Raw genomic sequence first — 7,404 nt, 5'->3', positions numbered from 1 at the left:
AGTGTGCTGGGCGCATAACCCAGAGGTTGATGGATCAAAAGCTTTTCCTGCTAACAAGCTTTTTTTAGCATTGAAGTGCGAACAAATGTTTTAAAAAATGCGTAGTTTCATTCCATGTGTAAGTGCCATTTTACATTTTTTTGCCTCTTCCATCAGTTCGTATTGGTCATATTGATTACAAATAACCCCAGTGGCCGAAGACACTGGCCTCCTAAGCCATGGATTGTGAGATCTAGTCTTTTCTGAAATGGCTGAAAGCAGAGTGGTGCAGCGGGCAGAGCTGTGGCCCATAACCCAGATGGATTGATGGATCTGTTTTTAAAAAAAGCAAACAGAAATTTTCCTGCTAACATTACAAGCTGCTTTTTTAGCATTGAAGTGCAAACACTGGCCTCCTAAGCCAGGGATTTTTAAAAATCTGCGTTAGAAAAATTTCATTCCATGTGTAAGTGCCATTTTACATTTTTTTTACCTCTTCCCTTCCATCAGTTCGTATTGGTCATATTGATTACAAATAACCCCAGTGGCCTAAGACACTGGCCTCCTAAGCCATGGATTGTGAGGTTTAGTCTTTTCTGAAGTGGCTGAAAGCAGAGTTGTGCAGCGGATGCGAGCTGGTGCAAACAAATATTTTAAAAAATGCGTAGTTTCATTCCATGTGTAAGTGCCATTTTACATTTTTTGCCTCTTCCATCAGTTCGTATTGGTCATATTGATTACAAATAACCCCAGTGGCCGAAGACACCAGTTGTGCAGCGGATGCGAGCTGGGCCCATAACCCAGAGGTCAATGGATTGAAACCATCCTCTGCTAACCAGTCTGTTTTTAAAATGAAACGCAAACAGAAATAAGAAAGCGGAATTTCATGGGAATGTGTCAGTGCCATACATTACACATTGTTTTTGCTGCTTCTATCAGTTTGTACTGTTTGGAAAAAGTAAAAAGTGCCCCAGTGGCCTAATGGATAAGGCACTGGCCTCCTAAGCCAGGGATTGTGGGTTCAAGTCCCATCTGGGGTGTTTGAAAATAGTGGTGCACCGGAAGCTTTGCTGTTGATGGTCCATAACCCAGCTTTTTTGATTGATCAAAAAAATTTTTCCACTAACCAGCTTTTTTAGCATTGAAGTGCAAACAAATAGTCTTTTTTTAAAAAATGCGTAGTTTCATTCCATGTGTAAGTGCCATTAGTTTCACATTTTTTTTTACCTCTTCCATCAGTTCGTATTGGTCATATTGATTACAAAGAACCCCAGTGGCCTTAGACACTGGCCTCCTAAGCCATGGATTGTGAGATCTAGTTTTTCTGAAATGGCTGAAAGCAGAGTGGTGCAGCGGAAGTGTGCTGGGCGCATAACCCAGAGGTTGATGGATCAAAAGCTTTTCCTGCTAACAAGCTTTTTTAGCATTGAAGTGCAAACAAATAGAAAAAAAATGCGTAGTTTCATTCCATGTGTAAGTGCCATTATACATTTTTTTTTTTTTTTTACCTCTTCCATCAGTTCGTATTGGTCATATTGATTACAAAGAACCCCAGTGGCCTTAGACACTGGCCTCCTAAGCCATGGATTGTGAGATCTAGTCTTTTCTGAAATGGCTGAAAGCAGAGTGATCTAGCAGTGGAAGTGTGCTGGGCGCATAACCCAGAGGTTGATGGATCAAAAGCTTTTCCTGCTAACAAGCTTTTTTAGCATTGAAGTGCAAACAAATGTTTTAAAAAATGGTAGTTTCATTCCATGTGTAAGTGCCATTTTACATTTTTTTGCCTCTTCCATCAGTTCGTATTGGTCATATTGATTACAAATAACCCCAGTGGCCGAAGACACTGGCCTCCTAAGCCATGGATTGTGAGGTTTAGTCTTTTCTGAAGTGGCTGAAAGCAGAGTTGTGCAGCGGATGCGAGCTGGGCCCATAACCCAGAGGTCAATGGATTGAAACCATCCTCTGCTAACCAGTCTGTTTTTAAAATGAAACGCAAACAGAAATAAGAAAGCGGAATTTCATGGGCATGTGTCAGTGCCATACATTACACATTGTTTTTGCTGCTTCTATCAGTTTGTACTGTTTGGAAAAAGTAAAAAGTGCCCCAGTGGCCTAATGGATAAGGCACTGGCCTCCTAAGCCAGGGATTGTGGGTTCAAGTCCCATCTGGGGTGTTTGAAAAATAGTGGTGCTTGCTGCATAACCCAGAGGTTGATGGATCAAAAAAATTTCCTAACTAAAGCTTTTTTGCTGGGTCCATAACCCAGAGGTTGATGGATCAAAAACAATTTCCACTAACCAGCTTTTTTTTAGCATTGAAGTGCAAACAAATCAAAAACAATTTTTTAACCAGCTTTTTTAGCAAAGTGCAAACAAATTTTTAAAAAATGCGTAGTTTCATTCCATGTGTAAGTGCCATTATATTTTTTTTTTTTTACCTCTTCCATCAGTTCGTATTGGTCATATTGATTACAAAGAACCCCAGTGGCCTTAGACACTGGCCTCCTAAGCCATGGATTGTGAGATCTAGTCTTTTCTGAAATGGCTGAAAGCAGAGTGGTGCAGCTGGGGAAGTGTGCTGGGCGCATAACCCAGAGGTTGATGGATCAAAATCAGTTCGTATTTCCTGCTAACAAGCTTTTTTAGCATTGAAGTGCTGAAACAAATGTTTTAAAAAATGCGCTTTTCTGCTAGCTTTTTTCATTCCATGTTTCATTCCATGTGTAAGTGCCATTATACATTTTTTTTACCTCTTCCATCAGTTCGTATTGGTCATATTGATTACAAAGAACCCCAGTGGCCTAAGACACTGGCCTCCTAAGCCATGGATTGTGAGATCTAGTCTTTTCTGAAATGGCTGAAAGCAGAGTGGTGCAGTGGAAGTGTGCTGGGCGCATAACCCAGAGGTTGATGGATCAAAAGCTTTTCCTGCTAACAAGCTTTTTTTAGCATTGAAGTGCGAACAAATGTTTTAAAAAATGGTTAGTTTCATTCCATGTGTAAGTGCCATTTTACATTTTTTTGCCTCTTCCATCAGTTCGTATTGGTCATATTGATTACAAATAACCCCAGTGGCCGAAGACACTGGCCTCCTAAGCCATGGATTGTGAGGTTTAGTCTTTTCTGAAGTGGCTGAAAGCAGAGTTGTGCAGCGGATGCGAGCTGGGCCCATAACCCAGAGGTCAATGGATTGAAACCATCCTCTGCTAACCAGTCTGTTTTTAAAATGAAACGCAAACAGAAATAAGAAAGCGGAATTTCATGGGCATGTGTCAGTGCCATACATTACACATTGTTTTTGCTGCTTCTATCAGTTTGTACTGTTTGGAAAAAGTAAAAAGTGCCCCAGTGGCCTAATGGATAAGGCACTGGCCTCCTAAGCCAGGGATTGTGGGTTCAAGTCCCATCTGGGGTGTTTGAAAAATAATGGTGCACCGGAAGCTTGCTGGGTCCATAACCCAGAGTTTGATGGATCAAAAACAATTTCCACTAACCAGCTTTTTTAGCATTGAAGTGCAAACAAATATTTTAAAAAAAATGCGTAGTTTCATTCCATGTGTAAGTGCCATTGTACATTTTTTTACCTCTTCCATCAGTTCGTATTGGTCATATTGATTACAAAGAACCCCAGTGGCCTTAGACACTGGCCTCCTAAGCCATGGATTGTGAGATCTAGTCTTTTCTGAAATGGCTGAAAGCAGAGTGGTGTGGAAGTGTGCTGGGCCCATAACCCAGAGGTTGATGGATCAAAAGCTTTTCCTGCTAACAAGCTTTTTTTAGCATTGAAGTGCAAACAAATATTTTAAAAAAAAATGCGTAGTTTCATTCCATGTGTAAGTGCCATTATACATTTTTTTTACCTCTTCCATCAGTTCGTATTGGTCATATTGATTACAAAGAACCCCAGTGGCCTTAGACACTGGCCTCCTAAGCCATGGATTGTGAGATCTAGTCTTTTCTGAAATCCCTGAAAGCAGAGTGGTGCAGTGGAAGTGTGCTGGGCGCATAACCCAGAGGTTGATGGATCAAAAGCTTTTCCTGCTAACAAGCTTTTTTAGCATTGAAGTGCGAACAAATGTTTTAAAAAATGCGTAGTTTCATTCCATGTGTAAGTGCCATTTTACATTTTTTTGCCTCTTCCATCAGTTCGTATTGGTCATATTGATTACAAATAACCCCAGTGGCCGAAGACACTGGCCTCCTAAGCCATGGATTGTGAGGTTTAGTCTTTTCTGAAGTGGCTGAAAGCAGAGTTGTGCAGCGGATGCGAGCTGGGCCCATAACCCAGAGGTCAATGGATTGAAACCATCCTCTGCTAACCAGTCTGTTTTTAAAATGAAACGCAAACAGAAATAAGAAAGCGGAATTTCATGGGAATGTGTCAGTGCCATCCACATTACACATTGTTTTTGCTGCTTCTATCAGTTTGTACTGGTTGATGGATTGAAACCATCCTCTGCTAAAAAGTAAGAAAGCGGAATTTCATGGGAATGTGTCAGTGCCATACATTACACATTGTTTTTGCTGCTTCTATCAGTTTGTACTGTTTGGAAAAAGTGTGCCCCAGTGGCCTAGATAAGGCACTGGCCTCCTAAGCCAGGGATTGTGGGTTCAAGTCCCATCTGGGGTGTTTGAAAATTGTGGTGCACCGGAAGCTTGCTGGGCCCATAACCCAGAAGTTGATGGATCAAAAACAATTTCCACTAACCAGCTTTTTTAGCATTGAAGTGCAAACAAATATTTTAAAAAATGCGTAGTTTCATTCCATGTGTAAGTGCCATTTATACATTTTTTTTACCTCTTCCATCAGTTCGTATTGGTCATATTGATTACAAAGAACCCCAGTGGCCTTAGACACTGGCCTCCTAAGCCATGGATTGTGAGATCTAGTCTTTTCTGAAATGGCTGAAAGCAGAGTGGTGCAGTGGAAGTGTGCTGATGGCGCATAACCCAGAGGTTGATGGATCAAAAGCATTTTCCTGCTAACAAGCATTTTTTAGCATTGAAGTGCAAACAAATAGGTTTTCAAAAAAAAAATGCGTAGTTTCATTCCATGTGTAAGTGCCATTTTACATTTTTTTTTGCCTCTTCCATCAGTTTGTATTGGTCATATTGATTACAAAGAACCCCAGTGGCCTTAGACACTGGCCTCCTAAGCCATGGATTGTGAGATCTAGTCTTTTCTGAAATGGCTGAAAGCAGAGTGGTGCAGTGGAAGTGTGCTGGGCGCATAACCCAGAGGTTGATGGATCAAAAGCTTTTCCTGCTAACAAGCTTTTTTAGCATTGAAGTGCGAACAAATGTTTTAAAAAATGCGTAGTTTCATTCCATGTGTAAGTGCCATTTTACATTTTTTTTGCCTCTTCCATCAGTTCGTATTGGTCATATTGATTACAAATAACCCCAGTGGCCGAAGACACTGGCCTCCTAAGCCATGGATTGTGAGGTTTAGTCTTTTCTGAAGTGGCTGAAAGCAGAGTTGTGCAGCGGATGCGAGCTGGGCCCATAACCCAGAGGTCAATGGATTGAAACCATCCTCTGCTAACCAGTCTGTTTTTAAAATGAAACGCAAACAGAAATAAGAACGCAAACAGAAATAAGAAGTCTGTTTTTAAAATGAAACGCAAACAGAAATAAGAAAGCGGAATTTCGGAATTTCATGGGCATGTGTCAGTGCCATACATTACACATTGTTTTTGCTGCTTCTATCAGTTTGTACTGTTTGGAAAAAGTAAAAAGTGCCCCAGTGGCCTAATGGATAAGGCACTGGCCTCCTAAGCCAGGGATTGTGGGTTCAAGTCCCATCTGGGGTGTTTGAAAGAATAGTGGTGCACCGGAAGCTTGCTGGGTCCATAACCCAGAGGTTGATGGATCAAAAACAATTTCCACTAACCAGCTTTTTTAGCATTGAAGTGCAAACAAATATTTTAAAAAATGCGTAGTTTCATTCCATGTGTAAGTGCCATTATACATTTTTTTTACCTCTTCCATCAGTTCGTATTGGTCATATTGATTACAAAGAACCCCAGTGGCCTTAGACACTGGCCTCCTAAGCCATGGATTGTGAGATCTAGTCTTTTCTGAAATGGCTGAAAGCAGAGTGGTGCATGGAAGTGTGCTGGGCCATTATACATAACCCAGAGGTTGATGGAGTGTGCTGGGCGCATAACCCAGAGGTTGATGGATCAAAGCTTTTCCTGCTAACAAGCTTTTTTAGCATTGAAGTGCAAACAAATGTTTTAAAAAATGCGTAGTTTCATTCCATGTGTAAGTGCCATTATATTTTTTTTTTTTACCTCTTCCATCAGTTCGTATTGGTCATATTGATTACAAAGAACCCCAGTGGCCTTAGACACTGGCCTCCTAAGCCATGGATTGTGAGATCTAGTCTTTTCTGAAATGGCTGAAAGCAGAGTGGTGCAGCGGAAGTGTGCTGGGCGCATAACCCAGAGGTTGATGGATCAAAAAACAAGCTTTTTCCTGCTAACAAAGCAAATTTTTTAGCATTGAAGTGCAAACAAATGTTTGGAAAAAGTAAAAAAAAATGCAGGGATTGTAGTTTCATTCCATGTGTAAGTGCCATTATACATTTTTTTTACCTCTTCCATCAGTTCGTATTTTTTTTACCTCTTCATATTGATTGGTCAATTGATTACAAAAAACCCCAGTGGCCTTAAGACACTGGCCTCCTAAGCCATGGATTGTGAGATCTAGTCTTTTCTGAAATGTCTGAAAGCAGATCTAGTCTTTTCTGAAATGTCTGAAAGCAGCATGGTGCAGTGGAAGTGTGCTGGGCGCATAACCCAGAGGTTGATGGATCAAAAGCTTTTCCTGCTAACAAGCTTTTTTAGCATTGAAGTGCGAACAAATGTTTTAAAAAATGCGTAGTTTCATTCCATGTGTAAGTGCCATTTTATACATTTTTTTGCCTCTTCCATCAGTTCGTATTGGTCATATTGATTACAAATAACCCCAGTGGCCGAAGACACTGGCCTCCTAAGCCATGGATTGTGAGGTTTAGTCTTTTCTGAAGTGGCTGAAAGCAGAGTTGTGCAGCGGATGCGAGCTGGGCCCATAACCCAGAGGTCAATGGATTGAAACCATCCTCTGCTAACCAGTCTGTTTTTAAAATGAAACGCAAACAGAAATAAGAAAGCGGAATTTCATGGGAATGTGTCAGTGCCATACATTACACATTGTTTTTGCTGCTTCTATCAGTTTGTACATTGTTTTTGCTGCTTCTATCAGTTTGTACTGTTTGGAAAAAAAGTGCCCCAGTGGCCTAATGGATAAGGCACTCCTCCTAAGCCAGGGATTGTGGGTTCAAGTCCCATCTGGGGTGTTTGAAAGCTTGCTGGGTCCATAGGTTGATGATCAAAAACAATTTCCACCGGAAGCATTTGCTGGGTCCATAACCCAGAGGTT

General features: G+C 41.0%; 1 protein-coding gene and 4 non-coding genes across 6 annotated transcripts in view; all 5 read left to right on the top strand.

Moving 5' to 3' along the window:
* The window catches only part of LOC124033407 (DNA repair protein XRCC4-like), an 83,042-nt gene that overhangs the window by 27,388 nt on the left and 48,250 nt on the right, over nt 1–7,404 (top strand). The window lies entirely within an intron of this gene.
* On the top strand, nt 947–1,019 carry trnar-ccu. The gene has a single exon. It is a non-coding gene; the product is annotated as a tRNA-Arg (tRNA).
* On the top strand, nt 2,081–2,153 carry trnar-ccu. Its single transcript has one exon. It is a non-coding gene; the product is annotated as a tRNA-Arg (tRNA).
* On the top strand, nt 3,322–3,394 carry trnar-ccu. Its single transcript has one exon. It is a non-coding gene; the product is annotated as a tRNA-Arg (tRNA).
* On the top strand, nt 5,720–5,792 carry trnar-ccu. Its single transcript has one exon. It is a non-coding gene; the product is annotated as a tRNA-Arg (tRNA).

This window comes from Oncorhynchus gorbuscha, linkage group LG04 (genome assembly GCF_021184085.1).
Source record: "Oncorhynchus gorbuscha isolate QuinsamMale2020 ecotype Even-year linkage group LG04, OgorEven_v1.0, whole genome shotgun sequence".
In the NCBI taxonomy this organism is placed as follows: domain Eukaryota; kingdom Metazoa; phylum Chordata; class Actinopteri; order Salmoniformes; family Salmonidae; genus Oncorhynchus; species Oncorhynchus gorbuscha.
This window is presented reverse-complemented; position numbering and strand designations above follow the sequence as displayed.